General features: G+C 45.6%; 1 protein-coding gene across 8 annotated transcripts in view; it reads left to right on the forward strand.

Moving 5' to 3' along the window:
• Nucleotides 1-25,657, forward strand: part of AIG1 (androgen induced 1) — a 203,065-nt gene that overhangs the window by 13,365 nt on the left and 164,043 nt on the right. The gene's annotated exons all lie outside the window — the stretch shown is intronic.

Here is a 25,657-nt window from a genome sequence, read left to right on the forward strand (position 1 = left end):
CTCACACACTAACTAATCCACTCTCTCCTACCTTTTCTTCTTTCACTCTCACTTTTCCTCTTCCTCCTCTTCTTCTTCTTCCTGTCCTTCCGGTGCACTGAGCGCGGAAGACGGTGGGCGTGGCTTCAGTGTTGTGCGCCGGGATTTGACATCAAGTCCCGGCGCACAGCCACAGTTGCCACGCGCATCGTTTCTGAAGGCGTGCCGGCATGGTGGCACCCCTCAGAAGAGTGGCAGCCGGGGCGGACCAACCCCCTCCCCCCTCGCCAGGTACGCATGACGGCCGCATTCAATCCTGCTCGCGGCCGCTTAGTTTTTAACTTTGCGGCCGCATTGAATGCTCGTCTGCCGGTCGTCCGTCCGGCCCACCGGCCCGGATTTAGGGTGGCCTGGGGGGCAATTGCCCCCCGGCCCAGCCCGCCCCTGTACTTAGTTTAGTGTCATCTGCAAACACAGAAACATAACTTTCAACGCCTATACAGTAATACAGTGCGAGCAGGAGATTACAGTGCTGCAGAGGGATCTAGATAGACTGGGGGACTGGGCACACAAATGGCAGATGAAATTCAATGTAGATAAATGCAAAGTTATGCACTTCGGGGTAGGGAATGCACAAGCAACCTACACCCTAAACAGTAATGAATTAGGGGTAACGACAAATGAGAAGGATTTGGGAATTGTTATAGACAACAAACTAGGCAACAATGTGCAATGTCAGTCACCAATTCCTATGGCCACTAAGTTATTGTCGTGTATAAAAAGGGGCATCAATTCGTGGGATAAAAATATAATTTTGCCTCTGTATAAATCAATGGTAAAGCCGCACCTTGAATATGCTGTGCAATTTTGGGCACCTATTCTAAAGAAGGATATCATAGCACTAGAAAGGGTGCAGAGGCGGGCTACAAAATTAATAAAAGGAACGGAGCACTATAGTTATGAAGAAAGGTTAACAAATTTAAATCTGTTTAGTTTAGAAAAACGGCGCCTCAGAGGGGATATGACAGCATTATATAAATATATTTGGGGCCAATACAAACCATTGTGTGGAAATCTGTTCATAAACAGGACTATGCATAGGACACAAAAAGGAGATTTAGTCTAAGGCAGAGGAAAGGGTTTTTTACAGTAAGGACAATAAGGATGTGGAATTCTCTGCCTGCAGAGGTAGTTTTATTGTAGTCTGTACAGACGTTTAAACTGCAACTGGATGGATATGTTAAGTTTTCTTTTGAGGGAACTAGGGAATTGCGTCATTAAAATATCAATCAGATGGATTAATGCTTTATCTACAGCATACCATCTAAAAGGCTTATAAATGTGTTGTGTTTAAGATTACAACTGATCCAACAACAGATACATCCAAACACATATCAATGGAATCACAATATGTATTCGGAATCGGATATATCTCCTGAAGGCTAATGTGTTTTCTAGCTACAATAACTACACTTATCCAGGTGAATAGGTATATGGATACACTTATGAAATATGTACCGATAAACCCACCCACTGGCTTATTAAATTAAACAATCCCTGTTCTATCTCTTCTAACTATTAAGGTTTGAACTGAAAACTTTCTCTTCTTCCAGAATGCAACAGAATATTTTGGAAACAACAACAGGATATCAAAAGAATCCACAATGCGGCTATGATATAACAATACAAACTTTTACTAGAGCGTTCCAAATATAAAACAATACAAATAACAGTACAATAACAATAATCCCCACATTAACCCCTTCAGGACCGGGATTTTGATACTAACGTGTCGCTAAAGGACCGGAGCCGTTTTTGTGTTTTTGCCATGTCTTTCTTCAACTGTAATTTCTCTCTTCTCAATTGGTGCACCCACACAAATCATATATTGTTTTTTTCAGCACAAGTAGGGCTTTCATTTGAAACCATATTAAGCTGGGTAGTACATTGTTTTGTTTGCAATAAACTGGAAAAAGTGGGGGGGGGGAATGAAAAAAACGCATTTTTTTACAGTTTTGTATACATACAAATTGTACACACATTGAACCAATGGGAAAAAATAATCCCAGATATATTCATTAAGTTGTCCTGATTTGGAAACCACCCAACATGGCCAGGATTTTTATCTATTTTGACCAGTATAGGGAAATTGTGTTCACCAACATCCCCCGGTTCCAACAAGGCCTCACATGCATGGTTCATGCATTTTTTGAGGAAGCTGTGAGGGCAAAACTGGAACATGCACATTTTAGTTTTGAAATTTGGAATTTTCAGAAATTGGTTTCCTGGGCCCATATCCCATTTGGGACATTTTGGAAGCCCCCCACTGTAAATTACCCCATAAAAGTATATATTTATGAACAGTAGACAAGTCAAGGTGTTCAACTAGGGTAGTTTTGACAGTTTTCAGCCAGCCATTTCTTCACTGACGTCTGCCAAACTTCACAGGGAAATTATTTTATTGCGTTTTTAACGCATAAATTTCAATCTTGCAATTTATTTCTTGCACAGCATATGTGTAACACTGGAAAAAAACACCACATTTTGTTCACCAACATCCCCCGGTTCCAACAAGGCCTCACATGCATGGTTCATGCATTTTTTGAGGAAGCTATGAGGGCAAAACTGGAACATGTACATTTACATTTTTTTTAAATATTTTTTTTTTATCAGATTACTTGTTAGTGACAGGTTTATGCCGCTGACATCAATCAGGGAGACCGATCAATAATCAGCGACTTAAACTGTCACCGACAAGTGATCAGGTAATAATTATGATTTATTTATTTATTAATAATTTGTATTTTTTCATAATTAACCTAGATGACCCCTCTCTCTTTGTAGAGCAGGGTCATCCGTGGGCTGCCATAATGATCCGATCACTCCTATTGGCCAGGAGCGATCTAATCAGCCCAGCCCAGCATTTGACCTGGAAGCACCCTGGACTTTCAGGTCAGTGCTGTTATTTTTTTTTATTATTTTATTAAATTTTTGTTAATTTATTTATTTTGTAATTTTTTTATTATTATTATTTTTAACATTTTTTTTAACTCTTTCAATGCTGATGCTCCATTGAAGCACAGCATTGACTGATATTTAATCCCCACAAGCTTGTGGGGACTAATATTAACCCCTGCAATGCTGCGATGGGGGGTCATACACAATCGCAGCATTGAAGGGGTTAATTGAGGAAGAGGGGGGGTAGGGGTTAACTGAGCAAGGGAGGGGGTGGGGGGGCTGGTCTCCACACTCATGTGGAGACCAAAGAACCCTGTCTCCCTGTTCCTGAAGCTGCCTCTGGCAGCTGGGACACAATCTCCCATAGACTGGAGATTGTAGGGGAGGAGTCTCTTTGATCAGTCCTACAGGACTGATCAAAGGACTTCTGGGGGCTCGTTTTTGCTGCTGCTGGTCTGCCTGGGCTTCCAGGCAGACCACCAGCAGCAGAGCCCCCTACAAAACGGGAATTAACCCCTTCAATGCCGCGATCGCGGCATTGAATGCCGAGATCGCGGCATTGAAGGGGTTAACGCTGCACTGACGCTCATGGAGCGATCAGGCAGCAGGGGGGTGTTGGGTCAGTTCCCCACACTTGTGTGGGGACCCATTCAACACACCACCCCCTTCCCTGAAGCTGCCTGTGGCAGCTGAAAACACGATTGCAGATTTTTCTGCAATCGCGGTTTCTGCCTAGAGAATCACTCCGTGGGAGTGATCGTAGGCTTGGGGGCGGGCTCTGAGCGGCTCTGCTGGTCTGCCCAGACTCCTGGGCAGACAGCAGCAGCAGCGCCCCCACGATCGCCGCGATTGTGGCGATGTGGGGGCGGTTTTTGGAGGAGACGTACCTGGTACGTCCCGGTCTACCGGTGACTGTTAACCAGGAAGTACCAGGTACGTCCCGGTCCTGAAGGGGTTAATTGACACACTTACAACAAATAAATATATATAAGTTCCTATTTACAATATTCAAACATGCATGTTCATAGCTACCTTCCCTGAGAGCTCCAGATTAGTGATGTTCCTTTGTCTCTTTACTTTCTCTTTCTCTCCTCTCCTCTCCTCTCCTCCTCTCCTCTCCTCTCCTCTCCTCTCTCTCTCTCTCTCTCTCTCTCTCTCTCTCTACCTTACTTTCACTACCTGTCCCTTGATATACTAGAGGGTGCCAATTAGGTCTACTGGGGAGATCCCTGATTGGACCCTGTGGTTGCCGTAGTTACCCTTTGAAGTGATTCCCTTTGGCCAACACCACACCCTGGGGTCTTTACAATCATGGGGCAGTACAGCCAAAGATCTCCTTGACATGTCAGGTATTTTTACAATCTATTTCGTGCGAAAACCTGTCTTTCTTCCACATACCCTTCATCACGCATATCAGTGTTATCTAAACTAAAACAAAAGGTTTCCCAAATATTTCTCATTCCCTGCCACCTCCCATGCATCTTGATTTAACTAGTATTACCAGAAACCATGATATATATATATACCGTATTTGCTCGATTATAAGACGAGGTTTTTTCCAGAGCAAATGCTCTGAAAAATACCCCTCGTCTTATAATCGAGGTCGTCTTCTAATCAGACCTCATTCTGCTTCGGCCGTGCTGCTTACCGGGCTTTGATCGCGAGCAGCGTCTCTGCTATTAGCAGCAGGAAACAGGAAGCTAGCACAGTCCTCACATAACTCTACCTCCCCCCTCCTTCCTCTGGGGGCGGGGCCAGAGAAGTTGCTCGCACAGCCGGGCCCCTGCAGAAGTCTGCGAGTGGGAGATCTGCAGTTCAGGTAAGGGGGTGGGGGGTTTGAGCGTGTGTGTGATTAATGGAATGAATGAGTATTTAAATGTTTGTGAATGAGTGTGTGTGTGATAGCATGGATGTGTAAGGGGGGTGGGGGTGGTAGCATGGCATAGGGAGGCTGTAATCACACTTCTAACATCCCCAGGTTCCAGCATGTACTGGCTGCCTTGGCTTGATAGGAGTGTGATTGCTGTTAGCAGTATATATATATATATATATATATATCTCCAGAAATTCATTTTAACCCCCTATATGCCCCTCTGCCCCATGATATGCCTTTTAACCCCCTATATGCCAGAGTGGCATATAGGGGTATAAGGCATATCATGGGGCAGAGGGGCATATAGGGGGTTAAAAGGCATATCATGAGGCACAGTGGCATATAGGAGGGTATAAGACATTTCTGGAGGCAGAGTGGCATATAGAGGGTTAAAAGGCACATCATGGGGCAGAGTGGCAAATAGGGGGGTATAAGGCATTTCTGGGGGCAGAGTGGCAAGCCTGGGGGCAGATGTGCATAACTGGGGGGCAGGTTGGCAAATAAATGGAAATAAAAAATATATTTTTCTCGATCATAGCTTTTATTAAATATGAAAATTAGTTTACATGAATTAATATTTACTAGTAAAACTTTTTTCCTATAGGGTAGTCTTATATGCAGGCTTTTTGTTTTTTTTCTAAATTAATATTTTGATTTGGGGGGGTCGTCTTATAATCAGGGTCATCTTATAATCGAGCAAATACGGTATATACACATATACATACATACCTACATATGCATATCTACACACATGTACATCCATATACCCGCATACACGTGTCCATATACATATATATCCACACAACTGCTCATAGTGTAACAGATACTTGGAAAAACATAATATTCAGGGATATAATTAGGGCTGCAACTAACGATTATTTTAATAATCGATTAGTTGGCCGATTATTTTTTTGATTAATCAATTAATAGGATAAAAAAATTCAATTTTTTTTAAATTTAAAATAATGTAATAAAAAACTTACAATTTACACTTTCATCTCTTTATCACAATGGCATTTCTCTATTCACCTTCTTATTTTACCGACATAATAATAAAAGCTACAAGAACCCAAACACAGTGTTTCTCAAACTAGATTTTAATACAAAGTTATTAGTAAATATTAATTCATATGTTAACTATTTTTCATATTTAATAAAAACTATGAGAAAAAAGGCTTGTTTATATTTTCTTTTATTTACCAAACTGCCCCCAGTTATGCACATCTGATCCCCAGCTTGCCACTCTGCCCCCAGATATGCCTTATACCTCCTATATGCCACAGATTCCACTGTGCCCCCTGATATGCCACTGTGCCCCCGATATGCCTTATACTCCTTATATGCCAGTGATATGCAACTGAGCCCCCTGATATACCTTTTACCCCCAGATATGTCGTATGCCCCCCTGATATGCCTAATATCGATATGCTCTATACCTCCTATATGCCACTGTGCCCCCTGATATGCCTTATAACTTCCAATATGCCACTCGCCCCCAGTTATGCCTTATACCTCCCTATATGCCACTGTGCACCCTGATATGCCACTCCGCCCCTCATAAATGCCCTGCACCACCCTGAAATTCATTATACTCCCTGATTCACCACTCTGCCTCCCCCAGATATGCCACTCTGAAATTCATTAAACCCCCATACACCACTCTACCTCCCTTATACACCACTCTAACTCCCCCAGATATGCCACTTTGTCTCCCTGAAATTCATTACACCCCCATACACCACTCTGCTACCCTGAAATTCATTACACCCCCATACACCACTCTGCTACCCTGAAATTCATTATACCCCCATACACCACTATAACTCACCCATACACCACTTTGCCTCCTCCCCCCTCCCCATACATCACTCTGCCTCCTCCCCCTCCTCATTCACCACTCTGCCTCCCCCCCTCCCATTCACAACTCTGCCTCCTCCCTCTCCCATTCATCACTCTGCCTCCTCCCCCTCCCATATATCACTCTGCCTCCTCCCCTCCTCATTCACCACTCTGCCTCCTCCCCCCTCCCATTCACAACTCTGCCTCCTCCCTCTCCCATTCATCACTCTGCCTCCTCCCCCTCCCATACACCACTCTGCCTCCTCTCCCCCTCCCCATACACCACTCTGCCTCTTTCCCCTCCCCATACACCATTCTGCCTCCTCCCCCCTTCCCATACACCACTCTGCCTCTTCCCCCTCCCAGTCACAACTTTGCCTCCTCCCCCTCCCATACACCACTCTGCCTCTCTCCCCCTCCCATACACCACTCTGCCTCTCTCCCCCTCCCATACACCACTCTGCCTCCTCCCCATACACCACTCTGCCTCCTCCTCCCTTCCCATACACCACTCTGCCTCCTCCCCCCTCCCAGTCACAACTCTGCCTCCTCCCCCTCCCATACACCACTCTGCCTTTCTCCCCCTCCCATACACCACTCTGCCTCTCCCCCCCTCCCATACACCACTCTGCCTCTCTCCCCCTCCCATACACCACTCTGCCTCCTCCCCCTTCCCATACACCACTCTGCCTCCTCCCCCCTCCCATATACCACTCTGCCTCCTCCCCCCTCCCATACACCACTCTGCCTCTCTCCCCCTCCCATACATCACTCTGCCTCTCTCCCCCTCCCATACACCACTCTGCCTCCTCCCCCTCCCATACACCATTCTGCCTCCTCCCCCTTCCCATACACCACTCTGCCTCCTCCCCCTCCCATACACCACTCTGCCTTTCTCCCCCTCCCATACATCACTCTGCCTCTCTCCCCCTCCCATACATCACTCTGCCTCTCTCCCCCTCCCATACACCACGCTGCCTCTCTCCCCCTCCCATACACCACTCTGCCTCCTGTCAGCAACGGAGGTTCACAAGACACCAGGGAGTCTGGTAGAGAGGCAGAGGGGTGTATGGGAGGGGGAGGAGGCAGAGGGGTGTATGGGAGGGTGGCTTCCATACACCACTCTGCCTCCTTCCCCCGCTCATACACCGCTCTGCCTCTCTCCCGACTCCCTGGTGTTTTGTGAACCTCTGTTGCTGACAGGCACTTTCACTGCAGCTTCATAGAAGCCCCAGCGAAAGTGAAGGGGAGTAACGGAGGCTGTCTGTGCGCATCGCGCAGACCCCCACCAGCTGACAGAGAGGATGATCCTCTGCAGGAGACCTCGATTCTCTGTTAGCCGGTGGGGGTCTGCACGATGTGCACAGACAGCCTCCGTTACTCCCCTTCACTTCCGCTGGGGCTTCTACATCATGTGATGCTGGCGCTGCATCGTAGAAGCCCCAGCAGAAGTGGAGGGGAGAGACGGAAGTTGCGCATCGCACGGACACCCACTGGCTGACAGTGAGGGGAATCCAGGTCCCCTGCAGCGTTGCGGGGGATCTGGATTCTAGTGTTATAATCCGATCTCTGTTTGAGGTTGGATTATATAAGGAGAGGAGTTTTTCAGAGCATTTGCTCTGAAAAAAAACTCTTTTTAATAATCGATAAAAATCGATTCGACTAATCGATAATGAAAATCGTCAACGATTTTCATTATCAATTATTATCGATTTTATCGATTAGTTGTTGCAGCCCTAGATATAATCTTTAATTATGGGGAAACTGCTTATTGATCCAAGGAGAAATCTGACTGCCATTTTGGGGTCAAGAAGGATTTGGGTTTTTTTGCCTTCTTTTGGATCAACAGCAACAAATTAACAGATACAGGAAAGGCTGAACTTGATGGACGCATGTCTTTTTTCAGCCTATATAACTATGTAACTATGTAATAAGCACACTTAAAATCTGACAGTCTGTAAAAAATATAGGGCCAAAACAAACTTCGTTTAGCTGGAAAACACATATATATGTGTATATGCGTCAAAAATAGTTAGAGTCACTTAGATGCAAACAAAGGTAAAACAATTAATACAAACAAAAATGTAAGAAGAATATAAAAAGTAGATAACAAAAATAATACAAAATAAGTCTTACAAAACCTTGGAGAGGAATTTAGTTGTCATCTGTCCTATGCATTCCTGAGGATGGAGGGAGGGAGTGTTCGGGACATGAAGAGTCCGTGGATGGCAAGTACATCTCCCCTCAACCCCTGCCATGCCTCTCCAATGCCTTGCTTATATGCGGTTTGGATAACGATTTCAGTCAATTGGTCTTCACCTGATTGGGTGTTCAAACATGCTTACTAAGGTCTTTACACGTCTAAACCCTATTTTAGGTGGCCACTGTAAGCATATTTTAATGCCCTTTTACAGTCACAATTATACCATGCATTAACAAGTTACTATCCTAGCTATAGAATGCCTGTTCAGCAAATCCTTCATTCCATAATTAAGGTCAGGGAAACTCTTTTCCCTATTATTGAAGCCTATTAATATATCTTAATGATCATTTATTTATGACCAATGGTTACATATCTTTGACTATTGCCTATACCAATAATTACATATGGTCCTTTTATATTATTGGGGTTAGAAGAGATGTAAAATGTGTTAGAATCTTTTACACAGTCACTCAAAAGCACACTTAAAATCTGACACTCACTCATAAGCACATTTAAAATCTGACACTGGGGAATGGTGGTAGTAATGTGGTGGTATATCTTATTGCATGTGTATAGTGTTTTTTTTCTTGCTCACCAGTCAGTGGCTCAGATGGGAATAACACATCTATAGGAACAACATGTCCCATGATTCTCAGTCACGATTAAGGCACCCTGGGACTCATGGGAAAGGTAGAGGTAGACACAGACTGTCAGGAAGGACTGATTTGCATTGAATTATAGGCTGGGATAAGGCACAAAACATACAAAACTATGCAGGGGTCAGGTGAGAACGGCGTGACCCGTGCATCAGTAGTGTTCTGAGCTACTCAGCACAAGGATCTGCAGTTCAGGTAAGGGGGTGGGGGAGGGAGTATTAACCAGTATGCGTGATTGAGGGAATGAATGAGTATCTGGGAATGATTAGTATCTGGGAATGAGCATGTTTGTAAATGAATGAGTGTGATAGCACTAAGGGGGGGGCATGGCACAGTGAGGCTGTAAGTAGGGCTGAAACAACTAATCGATAAAATCGATAATAATCGATTATGAAAATCGTTGGCAACGAATTTCATCATCGATTAATCGAATCGATTTTTATCGATTATAAAAAGAGGTTTTTTTCAGAGCAAATGCTCTGAAAAACTCCTCTCCTTATAATAATCCGATCTCAAACAGAGATTGGATTATAACACCGGAATCCAGATCCCCCGCAACGCTGCAGGAGACCTGGATTCCCCTCATTGTCGGCCGGTCTCTCACTTCCGTCTCTCTCCCCCCTCCCATACACCCCTCTGCCTCCTCCCCCTCCCATACGTCACTCTGCCTCTCTCCCGGCTCCGTTACTGACGAGGACTTTCACTGCAGCTTCATAGAAGCCACAGTGTAAGTGAAGTGCAGTAACGGAGGCTGTCTGTGCGATGCAGACACTCACAGGCTGACAGAGAATCCTCTGAAGTGAAGCTGCAGTGAAAGTCCTCGTCAGTAACACCCACTCTGCCTCTCTACCCGGCTCCATTACTGACAGTAACGGAGGCTGTCTGTGCGATGCAGACCGCCACCAGCTGACAGAGAGGATGATTCTCTGTCAGCCTGTGAGTGTCTGCATCGCACAGACAGCCTCCGTTACTGCACTTCACTTACACTGTGGCTTCTATGAAGCTGCAGTGAAAGTCCTTGTCTAGTGAAGATCCGTTGCTGACAGGAGGCAGAGTGGAGTATGGGAGGGGGGAGGAGGCAGAGTGGAGTATAGGAGGGGGAGGAGGCAAAGTGATGTATAGGAGGGGGAGGAGGCAAAGTGATGTATGGGAGGGGGAGGAGCCAAAGTGATGTATGGGAGGGGGAGGAGGCAGAGTGGTGTATGGGAGGGGGAGGAGGCAGAGTAGTGTATGGGAGGGGGAGGAGGCAGAGTGGTGTATGGGAGGGGGAGGAGGCAGAGTGGAGTATGGGAGGGGGAGGAGCCAGAGTGGTGTATGGGAGGGGGAGGAGCCAGAGTGGTGTATGGGAGGGGGAGGAGCCAAAGTTGTGTATGGGTGAGTTATAGTGGTGTATGGGGGGTATTATGATTTTCAGGGCATATAGGGGGTATAAGGCATATCGATATTAGGCATATCAGGGGGTCATAAAACATCTGGGGGTAAAAGGTATATCGGGGGCTCAGTTGCATATCACTGGCATATAAGGAGTATAAGGCATATCAGGGGCACAGTGGAATATCAGGGGGCACAGTGGAATCTGGCATATAAGAGGTATAAGGCATATATGGGGGCAGAGTGGAAAGCTGGGGGTCTGATGTGCATAACCGGGGGCAGTTTGGTAAATAAAAAAAATTTAAACAAGGCTTTTTTCCTCATAGTTTTTATTAAATATGAAAAATAGTTAACATATGAATTAATATTTACTAATAACTTTGTATTAAAACCTAGTTTGAGAAGCACCGTGTTTGGGTTCTTGTAGCTTTTATTATTATGTCAGTAAGAAGGTGAATAGAGAGAGACCATTGCAATAAAGAGATGAAAGTGTAAATTGTACGTTTTTTATTACATTATTTTAAATTTTAAAAAATTGCATTTTTTTATCCGATTAATCGATTAATCGAAAAAATAATCGGCCAACTAATCGATTATTAAAATAATCGTTAGTTGCAGCCCTAGCTGTAAGTCATGTGCAGACCCCTTACTGCTGGGAGCATTAATACACAAGGGGGCAGATAGCCAGGTTTCAGCATGTATTGGCTACTTGTGCACCATAGGAGTGTGATTGCTGTATTAAATATTAGTGCTAACATCAATCACAGTCATATCATGCCCAGATTCCAGCATGTCCAGGTTGCCCTGTCATGATAGGAGTGTGATTGCTGTTAATTATATTAGGGCTGCAACAACTAATCGATAAAATAGATAATAGTCGATGATAATGAAAATCGTTGCAATTTGATAATTTAATCAATTTTATCGAATATAATGACCCCTCATCTCAAATAAAGGTTGGATAATAACACTAAAATCCAGATCCCCTGCAGCGCTGCACGAGACCTGTATCCTCCTCTCTGGCAGCTGGTGTGCGATGCGCGCAGACATCCTCCTCTACTGTTCTCCACTTCCGCCGGGGCTTCTATGATGGAGCACCAGCGTGACATGACCTTCACCATAGAAGCCCCGGTAGAAGTACTGGCCTGCAGCGTCGGAGGTCGTCTGCGCGCATTGTGCAACATTTGCCGGCTTCCAGAGAGGTCGATACCCTGCAGTGCTGCAGAGGACCTGGATCCTCCTCTCTGGCAGCCGACGGACGTCTGTGCGATGCGCGTAGAAAAACCTGCTTGGTGTCGGGGCAGCCAGTGGAGGTCTGTGCGATGCGCGTAGAAAAACCTGCTTGGTGTCGGGGCAGCCAGTGGAGGTCTATGCGATGCGCATAGAAAAACCTCCGCTACTGCCAGCATTTCCACTGGGGCTTCTAAGATGGAGCACCGACGTCACATGACCTTCCGGTGCTCAGTCATAGAAGCTTCAGCGAAAGTGCCGGCAGCAGCAAAGGTTTTTATACACACATCGCGTAGACCTCCACCGGCTGACCCGACACCAAGGAGTCTGGAGCACGGGGTGTAAGTCTGGGCGGGTTGCAGAGTGGCATATAGGGGGTATAAGGCATATCATGGGGCACAGTGGCATTTGTTTTTAACATTCAGCTATTTTAAATAAACAGACCAACTAATCGATTATGAAAATTGTCAGTATAATATATACGTTTTAATATTGTTATTGAAGTTTTTGTCCAAAAAAGTAAGTAACACACCAAAATTTGACAAAAAAATCAATAATATATATATATTGTGACAGAATACCCCTTCACTTTGGTACTCTGTCCGGGAATCTTTACTTACACACAGTCTATCAGGCTGCAGAGACGTCTTAGACACGAGGAGGGTGAAGAAAAAGGCTGGGCCTCTTTTATTTCGTCACCACAGGCATTACAGAAAATAAATAAACCAAAACAAAAAGCCTCGCTCTTGTGAGCACTAACTAATACAGGGTATTCCAACCTAACTGCAGTTGGACGGCTTATCCGTTTCAACAAAACAAAATAACACGATTGCATATAATATTGGCAGCACTCAGTAATTTGGCAGCTCTCTCCCTCTCTCTCAGGGAGCCAAATGATCTCTCCCTTGCTCTGAGACCAGGAGGCTACTTAACTGCCTCTCCCACTAATTAGTGGATACAGGTGAGTGCTAGGAGAGTATCCGATAATCTCCGGACTGGATTCCCACCTGCTGGTCTTCGGCTGCTCATAAACTGTGGAGTGGAGCACTGGCCCGCCCTACTCTCCAAATGCTCCACCCCAGGGACCCAAAACACACAGATAACAACAGACATTAATAATTCCATTATTAACAATACATCTCCCTGGGGCTAGTAAAACTATTGTGGGTAACCACCCTGCAAAATATAAGGGGATATATATACTCCCTCCATTATCATCCCCTGCTTTCTGTCACACATCCTCCCCCCCAGCTCAGACCTGATGGGGTGAGCGACCATAGACATGAGTGAGTGCATTCTTGAGAGGCCATCAGCATTCCCCTGTTTGCATCCAGCCCTGTGTTCTACTGAAAAGTGATAGGGTTGCAAACTCAGAAACCAGCGTGTTACTCTACTGTTTTTCTCTTTGTTCTGGCACATCCATGTAAGTGGTGCATGGTCAGTTACAAGTCTAAACTTCCTCCCTAGTAGGTAATATTTAAGATGGTCTACCGCCCACTTTATAGCAAGGCATTCTTTCTCTACAATAGAGTAATTCCTTTCGTGTGGGTTAAGCTTTCTGCTTATGTACAAGATAGGGTGCTCTTCCCCTCGGCTTTCCTGAGAAAGGACTGCTCCCAGTCCAACATCAGATGCATCTGTCTGCAAAATGAATTCTTTGGAGAAGTCAGGGGTTACTAACACTGGTTGGGTACAAATGATTTCTTTCAGCCTTTTGAATGCACTCTCAGTTTCTGGGGACCATTTTACCAACACAGGGGCTTTTGCTTTTGTCAGGTCAATTAAAGGACTTGCAATTGTAGCAAATTCAGAGATAAACCTTCTGTAATATCCAATTAGACCTAGGAACGCTCTCACCTGTTTCTTAGTGGCTGGTTGTGGCCAATTGCGTATGGCTTCTATTTTTGCCTGCTGAGGTTTCACTAACCCCCTTCCAATTGAATACCCTAAGTATTTGGCTTCCTCTAGGCCAATTGTACATTTACTAGGGTTAGCGGTTAACCCAGCATCTCGAATTGAATTTAACACGGCTTGCACTTTTGGCAGGTGAGATTCCCAGTCTTCACTATGTATGACTACATCATCTAGATATGCAGCTGCATAACGCATGTGTGGTTTCAGTATCCTGTCCATCATCCTTTGAAAGGTGGCAGGGGCCCCATGTAAACCGAAAGGTAAAACCTTATATTGAAAAACACCATCAGGGGTGGAAAAAGCAGTTTTTTCCTTTGCTCGCTCGGTTAACGGAACCTGCCAGTATCTCTTGGTCAAATCAAGTGTAGTGAGGTAACGGGCTTTCCCCAGCCTTTCTACTAGCTCATCCACTCTGGGCATGGGATAGGAATCAAATTTTGAGATGGCATTCAATTTACGGTAATCATTACAAAACCTTAATGTACCATCCGGTTTTGGTACAAGTACAATAGGGCTACTCCAATCACTGCATGACTCTTCAATTACCCCAAGGTGTAGCATTTTTTTAACTTCTGCCCTAACTGCCTCCCTGCGAGCTTCAGGTATTCTATAAGGTTTGAGGTAGATTCTTTTACCTGGTTCTGTTATAATGTCATGTTTTATAACATTTGTTCTGCCTGGGTTTGGAGAAAACGCATCTTTATTTAATCTGATAAATTCCTTCACCTCACGTGTCTGGTGTACGGACAGGGTTACTGGTATGTATACCTATGGTTCAATGTTATCTTTTAGGGGGAAGGTAGTGGCTTCAACTGCAACTAAGACTTCCCTGTCCTTCCATGGCTTAAGTAAATTCACATGATATATTTGTTCAGGCCTTCTTCTGCCTGGCTGTCTCACTTCTCCCACCCTTTCAATAATTTCATATGGTCCATGCCAGGTTGCTAGTAATTTATTTTCTACGGTGGGGACCAGGACTAGGACTCTATCACCAGGCTGAAACACCCGAACCCTGGCATTCCTGTTGTAACTATTCTTCTGGTCCTGTTGGGCCTTTTCCATATGTTCTCGTACTATGGGCATAATGGCCTCCATACGTTCCTGCATCTGATTTATGTGGGAAATAACACTACGATATGCGGTACCTTCTTGTTCCCAAGTTTCCTTGGCTATGTCAAGTAGCCCCCGGGGATGCCTACCATATAACAGTTCGAATGGTGAAAAACCCGTAGAGGCTTGAGGCACTTCCCTAATGGCAAACATTAAATAGGGTAACAAGAAATCCCAATTTTTCCCATCTTTATCAATTACTCTCCTTAGCATTGCCTTTAAGGTTTTGTTAAACCGCTCTACAAGGCCATCTGTTTGTGGGTGATACACAGACGTTTTCAGGTGCTTTATGTTAAGGAGCTTACATAACTCTTTAGTGACATTAGACATGAATGGTGTTCCCTGGTCTGTCAAAATTTCTTTTGGGATCCCAACCCTGCTAAACATCATCCACAATTCTTTGGCAATAGACTTTGCAGAGGTTGTACGCATAGGTATCGCCTCTGGATATCGGGTGGCGTAATCCAATATTACTAATATATATTGGTGTCCTCTCGCAGATTTCACCAACGGGCCAACAAAATCCATTGCAATACGTTCAAATGGGGTTTCAATGATGGGCAAGGGCACCAATGGACTACGGAACGCTTTAAATGGGGCAGTGCGCTGACAGTCAGGACAGGACGCACAGTAATTTGTTATGTCTGCAATCACCCCTGGCCAATAGTGATGTCCGGATCATGAACGAATCGTTCATTTGATCCGGTTCTTTTTAGTGATCCGGATGAATCGGTTCACTAGACTGAACGATTCATTTGTAGCGGTTCAGTCTGTGAATCATGCAGCTGTAACCTGATCCTAGAGCTGTGAGTCATCTGCAGAGCACTCAGACACAGACTCTGGGGTCAGGTTACAGCTCATTAATTCACACAGGAACGATGACTCATAGAGTCAGAGAGTCGTTCAAAGAGTCGAATGAACCGAAGAGTCGAATGAACCGAAGAGTCGAATGATTCGAATCTTACAGGGATCCGGATCTTACAAGGATCCGAATCTTACAGAGATTCGAATCATTCAGAGAATATTACTGATACCATACTTTTATAAATAAATACATTAAAAATGTTCACACTGCCCCCAGGATTTAGATTCCCCTGAGTTTGCCCCCCTTTACCTATAACTGCACCTACAGTTAACTTTATTAAATTAATTAAATTAACCCTCAGTCATCAGCATAAAATTAACCCTTATACCCCATCAACCATAACTGCCCCTGAAATTAACCGTAAAGATCCCATTAACCATAACGGCCCCTGAAATTAACCCTAAAGACCCCATTAACCATAACGGCCCCTGAAATTAACCATAAATACTCCATTAACCATAACTGCCCCTAAATTAATTGCATGTACTCCAGATAAATTACCTAATAAATTGGCATGGTTGATGGGGTCTTTAGTGTTAATTTGGGGGCAGTTATGCTTAATGGGGTGTTTAGGGATAATTTAGGGGCAGTTATGCTTAATGGGGTCTTTAGTGTTAATTTAGGGGCAGTTATGCTTAATGAGGTGTTTAGGGTTAATTTGGGGGTAGTTATGCTTAATGGGGTCTTTAGTGTTAATTTAGGGGCAGTTATGCTTAATGAGGTGTTTAGGGTTAATTTGGGGGCAGTTATGCTTAATGGGGTGTTTAGGGTTAATTTAGGGGCATTTATGCTTAATGAGGTGTTTAGGGTTAATTTGGGGGCAGTTATGCTTAATGGGGTGTTTAGGGTTAATTTGGGGGCAGTTATGCTTAATGGGGTCTTTAGTGTTAATTTGGGGGCAGTTATGCTTAATGGGGTCTTTAGTGTTAATTTGGGGGCAGTTATGCTTAATGTGGTGTTTAGGGTTAATTTGGGGGCAGTTATGGTTAATGGGGTGTTAAGGGTTAATTTTAGGGGCAGTCATGGTTGATGGGGTGTTAAGGGTTAATTTTAGGGGCAGTCATGGTTGATGGGGTGTTTAGGGTTAATTTAATGGTGAGGGTTAATTTAATTAATTTAATAAAGTTAGTTTAAGGTGCAGTAAAGGGGAATGTAAATCCTGGGGGCAGTGATTATTAATGTATTATTTATAACAGTATGGTGACATTCTCTGAATGATTAGAATGCCAATGAAGGCAGAGAGTCGTTCAAAGATCCGGATCTTACAATGATCCGGATCTTACAATGATCCGGATCTTACAGTGATCCGGATCACTGTAAGATTCGGATCCCTGTAAGATCCGAATCTTTGAACGACTCTCTGCCTTCATTGACATCACTGGAGGCAGGGGGGAGGATTCATAATGAAAGGGGCGGGGCAATCGTTAGTGTGCCTGCACGGAGTTACTGGAAAACAGTAACTCCGTGCAGGCACACTGAGTGATCCGAAGATCCAGATCATGAATCGGATCATCTCAGTGAACGAATCGAAATGATCAGATTCACTTTAATCATCCGAACTTCCCATCACTACTGGCCAATAGAATCTCCTGAGTATCCTATCTACAAATCCTCTCGTTTTGTCTACTCCTAGATGACCCCCTAAGACATGGCTATTTGCGAGATTTAACACTGTGCACCTACAACTTTGTGGCACCAACAACTGTTTTGTCGCCTCTTTTTTATCAACTCGATATAATAAGTCATTGTCAACTTCAAAATACGGATAGGTAAGTGGTTTTCCTGGGTCAGTGGGGGAGCCGTTTCTTACTGTAATAGTGCTTCTAGCCACCGATAACGTAGGATCTGACCACTGTGCACTATGGAAGTTGCCTGGGCTAACTTCTAAATCAATTAACCCCATGTCTTGTCCCTGACTATTCAAGGTGTCAGTCTGTTCTGGATTGTTGCCCACTAGTGTTTTAATGGGATATGACAGCTTATTTCCAGGCTTCTCGTCGTTATTCAGCTCGTCTACCAACATCTCTGCAAAGGGGAAATCATCCGACAACCTTGATGCATTATTCTCAGAGGAATTCCACAACCCTAAAAAATGTGGGAAATCTCTACCGATTATCATGTCGTGTGCTAATTTTGGTACCAGGCCAACTTGACAGTTTACTGTGCCACAATGTGTCTCAACTCGTACCATAGTAGTAGGATAATTATGTATGTCCCCATGTATGCATGCGATATCTACCTTATTACCGTTATCAATACAAATGTCAGGAACCAAAGACTTATCAAGCAGAGTTACCATACTTCCAGAGTCGAGCAAGGCCTGCACTGTTTTCCCTTCCACAGTGTCAGGGTCCGCAACCCCGGGTCCGACGAAGCGACTCACCTGAGTACCCGATGCCCGCGGGTACCGGATCCCGCGGCGCGTCTCCAGCTCCCTCCACCTCCGTCAGCATGTCCGCCGCTAGGCGCGCGCGCGCGCGCCCTCAACTAACTTTATGCGTCCCCGAGTGGAGACGCCGGGGTACGCGCACCGATGACGTCATGGCTGGGGGCGAGGCCTCTCACTGGCGGCAAGTTTAAAAGCTGAGCATTGAGATTAGCTCAGTGCTCAGTGATTGTTTATTTTCTCGAGCTCTAGTGCCATTTGGTGTTTTCTCCTATTTGATATTTCTGTATACCGAACCGGCTTGTCCTCCACTCCGCTGCCTTCTATATCCCGACCCTTGGCTTCTAAACGGCGTTCCTGATTTTTTGGTTTCCTGACCCTGGCTTTCGGATTTGACCTCGCTGCTTGCTTGTTTCCCTGACCACGGCTTCGTTCCTGACTACGGCTACTCTCACCGGCCTTATCTACTGATTCCTGGAGTACGTTCCTGCATACCGGTCTCTAACCATTTATCCTGCCTTGCAGCCCTCACATAATCACTGAGCCTTATGGAGCCCGCAGGAAGACCTGACATGTTCGCTACCTTAAGTCAACAAATGACTTCTATGAACCAGTCTTTGCAAGAACTTCAGGCAAGTCAAAACCAGCTTAGGCAGCAGGTGCAACAGCTTCAAGTTCCCCATGCCGCTCCTGCAGACCCAGCCGTGGCCCCTCTGCCTCTCAACATGGAAGGCGCCTCGGCCATAGAACCTCAAGTTCCCCTCCCGGAACGATTCACAGGTGACCGCAAGAAGTACCGGACCTTCATTACTTCCTGCCAAATATTGTTTAATCTTAAACCCAGAACCTACCTCTCCGACTATGTCCGGGTTCATACCGTTATTTCCCTCCTCTCGGATGAACCTCAGCAATGGGCTCATCACCTCCTCCACAGCAGCAGTCCGCTACTAGATTCGTGGGCCTCATTCCGTCAGGCTATGGACTCTATGTATGACGATCCTTTCAGAACTTCCTCGGCTACCACCTCTCTGAGAACCCTCAAGCAGGGTAGGCGTCCCATCGAAGAGTACATTACTGATTTCAGACGCCTGGCTCTGGACTCGTTATGGAATGAGCCCGCTCTCCACGATCAATTCCGTTGGGGCCTCTCGGAATTGGTTAAAGACGAACTTGCTCGCACTGCCATTCCTACTGGCCTGGAGGACTTTATCACATTATCCACCCAGATCGACCGTCGGCTCCGTGAGAGAAGACTCGAGCGTCAATCTTCTTCCTCTACCTGGTCGCCTGCCTCTCCTCCTGTCCCCAGTGCCTCTCTTCCAGAAGAGGAACCTATGCAAATAGGTATCGTCCATGGACCACTGTCACCTGCTGAAAGGGAACTTCGAAGATCGTTGGGACTCTGCTTGTATTGCGGCAGAGCCGGCCATTCCTACCAAGACTGCCGAACACGCGCCCGATTCCGTAAGGGTAAGGAGATTATCCATCATCATCAAATATCTACTGGACAGATGTCTCGTTTTGCAGCTCACCTTTCTCTTCCCGTATCCTTGCAGTGGAGTAGCGGTTCCGTCAACCTCTCTGCCATGGTGGATTCCGGAGCCAGTGGCAACTTTCTGGACTTTGATTTGGCACGCTCACTCTCCATCCCCACCCGCCGTAAGAAGACCCCTATGACTATTCAACTGGTGGACGGCAGCCCTCTGAAAACCGGACCCATCATTCGAGAGACCACCACACTACTACTTAAGATCGGAGAGGGACATTCAGAGAACATTCGATTTGACATCATGAACTCTCCTATCTCTCCGGTAATCCTGGGCCTCCCATGGTTGAGAACTCATAATCCCTCTATCAATTGGGAGACCGGTATTTTCCGATTTTCATCCAACCACTGTACCCAAGGTTGTCTCAAGAAAACGTCGGCCTGCGTCTCTCTCCTGTCCCAACCATCCCAAGACCTTCCTCCTCCTTACGCACACTTCAAAGATGTTTTTGAAAAAAAGGGGCAGATAAACTTCCTCCTCATCGATCCTATGATTGTCCCATCGAAATATACCCAGGATTTCTTAGATATATGTTTAGATCGGAGTAAATTTCAAGATCTTTAAGTCTGCATATAGTGGATTGTAGTAGGTATTTATCAAACTAAAGACCCCAATGGGTATAGTGTCCTCGGAGTACAGTATAGTTACCGATAACTCAACCTCTACCCCTCCCACCGCCACTCTCGTTTGTTTGCGTCTTGCGTGTATGTGTATGAATGTAGGGTATTATGAAGATGTATATACGTCTCATTACTGTTTAAGGATATTAATGTAGTTTATTTGAAGTGGACCAGAGTAGCTCATTTTTTCCTTAATTATAATGGTTTTGTATCAGTAAGAGTTGTAACTCTGGATTACTAAAGAATCGTTGTGTATATTCTTCATATGCTCTGTATGTTTCTGATATGTGTTTTATATATTTGAAAAATTCCAATAAATTATTAAAAAAAAAAAAAAGAAATATACCCAGGATCGGCCATTCCATTTGGTCGCATATACCCACTATCCGAACCTGAACTTACCGTATTAAAAGACTATATCAATGAAAATCTCGCTAAAGGGTTTATTAGACCTTCTACCTCCCCAGCGGGGGCAGGAATCTTTTTCGTGCATAAAAAAGACGGCGGACTCCGGCCTTGTGTCGATTACCGAGAATTAAACAATATTACGGTAAAAAACAGATACCCTCTTCCCCTCATTCCTGAACTATTGGAACATGTTCGTGGAGCTAAGATATTCACCAAAATAGATTTACGGGGAGCCTATAACTTGGTGAGGGTACGCAAGAATGATGAATGGAAAACTGCTTTCAGGTGCCGTTATGGCCATTTTGAGTATCTTGTCATGCCTTTTGGATTATGCAACGCACCTGCCACCTTCCAACACTTCGTCAATGACGTTTTTCGTGATATCCTTGACCAATACGTCATAGTTTACTTAGACGACATCCTGGTGTTTTCCCCAAACTTAGAGACACACAGGGAACATGTCAGTCAAGTACTTTCTAGACTCAGAAGAAATGGACTTTTTGCTAAACCAGAGAAATGTACGTTTGAGGTGCAAGTCATTGATTTTCTGGGTTATGTTCTCACCCCTACCAGTATCCAGATGGACAAGAAGAAAGTCGATGCTATTCTCCGCTGGCCTCCTCCTACAGACCGGAAGGGTGTCCAGAGATTCATCGGATTTGCGAATTATTACCGCAAATTTATCAGAGACTTTTCTAAATTCGCTCAACCTTTAACCGCTCTTACCTCCAAGAATTTTAAGTTTGTTTGGTCCGAGGCAGCACAAAGGGCTTTCAACTACCTTAAGGACAGATTCATCTCTGCTCCCATCCTCCGGATGCCCGACCCGCAAAATCCATATACCTTGGAGGTCGATGCTTCAGATACCGCTGTAGGAGCTGTACTCTCTCAAAGGCAAGAATCTGACGGACAACTACATCCAGTAGCATATTTTTCCCGAACTCTCTCTCCCGCAGAAAGAAATTATGGTGTAGGAGAGAGGGAACTATTGGCGATTAAACTGGCGTCATTTGCTGGAGGGAGCCCTGTATCCCATCACTGTATTTTCCGACCACAAGAATTTAGAATATTTGCGCTCGGCCAAACGCCTACAACCACGATTGGCGAGGTGGGCCTTATTCTTCACACGATTCCAACTTCACATTACCTACCGTCCAGGGTCCCGTAATACGAAAGCCGACTCGCTCTCCCGTATGCATGACGTTTCTACCATGCAGACTCCTGAATCAGATAACACGATTTTATCCCCTACTCAGTTTCTTGCCATGACCCGCACCATCTGGGACTCGGTTCGACAGTACTCATCCCGCAACCACTTACCAGAGGTTCATGAACTTCAATACCAGCATGGCCTCTACTATCACAATGACCTTGTTTTTGTTCCCCCAGAGGTTCGTTTACAAGTCCTTCAGGCCTTCCACGACACTCCCATTGCCGGACATGGAGGTGTCCTGCAAACATCCGAGTTGATTCAGCGATCCTTCTGGTGGCCGACACTTAAAGAGGACGTGAAGGCTTTTGTGTCATCCTGCTCTACGTGTGCTCGAGCTAAAGAGATACCTAAGCGTCCCGCAGGCCTTCTACAGCCTCTTCCTGCCCCATCCAAACCATGGACAAGCATATCGATGGATTTCATCACTGACCTCCCACCATCCAATCTCTTCACTACGCTTCTTGTGGTTGTTGATCGCTTTACTAAAATGGCACATTTCATTCCCTATGAACATCTTCCCTCCGCCTCTGAGACGGCTACGCTTTTTGTTCAAAATATATTTCGCTTACATGGCTTACCTGATGACATCACATCTGATCGGGGTTCACAGTTTACCTCACGTTTTTGGAAAGCGTTTTGCCAACAACTCCATATTCAGCGTTTCCTCTCCTCGGCTTTCCATCCTCAGAGCAACGGCCAGACAGAGCGTACCAACCAGACGCTCGAGCAATATCTTCGGTGTTACACAGCTTACTTACAGGACGATTGGTCTCTTTTCTTGCCATTAGCAGAGTTCGCATATAACAATCATATTCATCGCTCCATCAATATGTCACCATTTCTTGCCAATTATGGATATCATCCCACAATGCTCCCTGGATCTCCTATACCCAGTGTGGTCCCCTCGGTTTCAGAACACACTACTAGACTGACCAAGACTTTTTCCCTTCTTCACGAGACCCTAGTGACGGCTCAACGGCATTACAAGAATTTTGCAGATCGCCATCGCAGCAACACGCCACACTATCAGACTGGCGACAAGGTTTGGCTCTCTACTAGGCACCTCAAATTATCATGTCCTACTAGGAAACTGGGTCCTAAGTACATTGGACCTTTTGTTATCAGCCGTTCCATTTCCCCCACAGCAGTAGAATTGAAGTTACCTAACTCCATGTCCATCCATCCCGTGTTCCATGTCTCATTGCTTAAACCATGGAGGGATAATCCGTTCCCAGGACGTCTTCCTAACCCACCTCCTCCGGTTCTAGTTGATAATATCCCTGAATATGAGGTCGAAGAGATACTAGACTCAAGGTACTATCGTAGAAAATTACAATACCTTATCCGCTGGAAGGGTTATGCCCCGGACGAAGATTCTTGGGAGCCTGCAGACATCGTTCATGCCCCAGAGCTTCTTACGTCTTTTCCCGCTCACCATCCTGATCGTCCAGGCCCTGAGAGAGTCCGGAGACCTCTCGTCGGAAGGGGGATCTGTCAGGGTCCGCAACCCCGGGTCCGACGAAGCGACTCACCTGAGTACCCGATGCCCGCGGGTACCGGATCCCGCGGCGCGTCTCCAGCTCCCTCCACCTCCGTCAGCATGTCCGCCGCTAGGCGCGCGCGCGCGCGCCCTCAACTAACTTTATGCGTCCCCGAGTGGAGACGCCGGGGTACGCGCACCGATGACGTCACGGCTGGGGGCGAGGCCTCTCACTGGCGGCAAGTTTAAAAGCTGAGCATTGAGATTAGCTCAGTGCTCAGTGATTGTTTATTTTCTCGAGCTCTAGTGCCATTTGGTGTTTTCTCCTATTTGATATTTCTGTGTACCGAACCGGCTTGTCCTCCACTCCGCTGCCTTCTATATCCCGACCCTTGGCTTCTAAACGGCGTTCCTGATTTTTTGGTTTCCTGACCCTGGCTTTCGGATTTGACCTCGCTGCTTGCTTGTTTCCCTGACCACGGCTTCGTTCCTGACTACGGCTACTCTCATCGGCCTTATCTACTGATTCCTGGAGTACGTTCCTGCATACCGGTCTCTAACCATTTATCCTGCCTTGCAGCCCTCACACACAGTCACCGAACACCATGGATGATTTTTTACACAACCACTTTTGTTTGCAGAACACACGGATCGTGAATATAATGAATAACCATCCCTATTATTACCCAAGTTACATTCCATTGGTTCGATATCATCAGGGCAGTCTTTTGCTATATGTCCAAATGCCCGACATTTAAAACATTTTATCATTCTAGTGTCTCTTGTAGGTTCTTCCTGCACAAAAAAACCTCTTTCTCTTGGCGTTATGTCCCTGGAATTGTAAGAGCCTACTTGCTCTTCAAAAGTCCCCCTTTTCCCAGGAGCAGTCTTACCATATTTGCTGGGGTTTTTTAGGTTTCTAGGTCGCTCCGCTGCAGGATGTTGGATGACTTCTTCGGCTGCAATGTACCGCTCTACTAAGGCAACCAACTGGTCAGCTGTCTGGGGGTCGCTTTGACTGACCCACCGGCGGAGAGTAACTGGTAAACCTCTCAAAAATCGGTCCATCACTAGTTGCTCCACTATGTAGCTTGATGAATTGACCTCCGGCTGTAACCACTTTCTGGCGAGATGTATCAAATCAAACATCTGTGAACGAACAGTTTTTCCTGAGCTGTATATCCAGGCGTGGAATCTCTGTGCGCGGATAGCTGCTGTAACTCCCAAACGTGCCAGGATCTCCAATTTTAGCTTGTTGTAATCCCTCGCTTGGTCTGGTTCCAGATCGTAGTATGCCTTTTGGGTTTCTCCACTTAGGAACGGTGCTATTAAGCTTGCCCATTCAGCCACAGGCCAGCCTTCTCTCTCCGCTGTTCGCTCAAATGCCATAAGGTAGGCCTCAACATCATCTGTAGGCACCATCTTTTGCAGATAGTTACTTGCCCTGATTACCTTGGGACCTTGCAGTCCTTCTGCAGTCTCCCTGGTAATCCTCTCAGATAGGACCTGGATCTCTTGCTGTATGGCACGAGTGGCATTGTGCTGCTCCTCTCTGAGCATTTGATGAGCTTCAGCTTGAGCTAATGCGGCTTGCCTGATCATAGCCTCTGTGTTTTCTTTCTGGGCTAGCACCAGTTGCTGTAGTGCAGCGATATTCTCCTGCTGTATGGTATTAGTCTCAGCTGCCCTTTTGTTAGTTTCTTGCTGCACTGTGGTGCACTGGATAAGTGCTTTAATGACATCCTCCATTTTCTTTAGTCTCTTTTGCACCTTACCGACTTGTTCGTGTGTTACCCGCAATCTCCACCATATGTGACAGAATACCCCTTCACTTTGGTACTCATAAACTCATACTCATACACGGCTGCTCATAAACTGTGGAGTGGAGCACTGGCCCGCCCTACTCTCCAAATGCTCCACCCCAGGGACCCAAAACCCACAGATAACAACAGACATTAATAATTCCATTATTAACAATACATCTCCCTGGGGCTAGTAAAACTAT

This window comes from Spea bombifrons, chromosome 3 (genome assembly GCF_027358695.1).
Source record: "Spea bombifrons isolate aSpeBom1 chromosome 3, aSpeBom1.2.pri, whole genome shotgun sequence".
In the NCBI taxonomy this organism is placed as follows: domain Eukaryota; kingdom Metazoa; phylum Chordata; class Amphibia; order Anura; family Pelobatidae; genus Spea; species Spea bombifrons.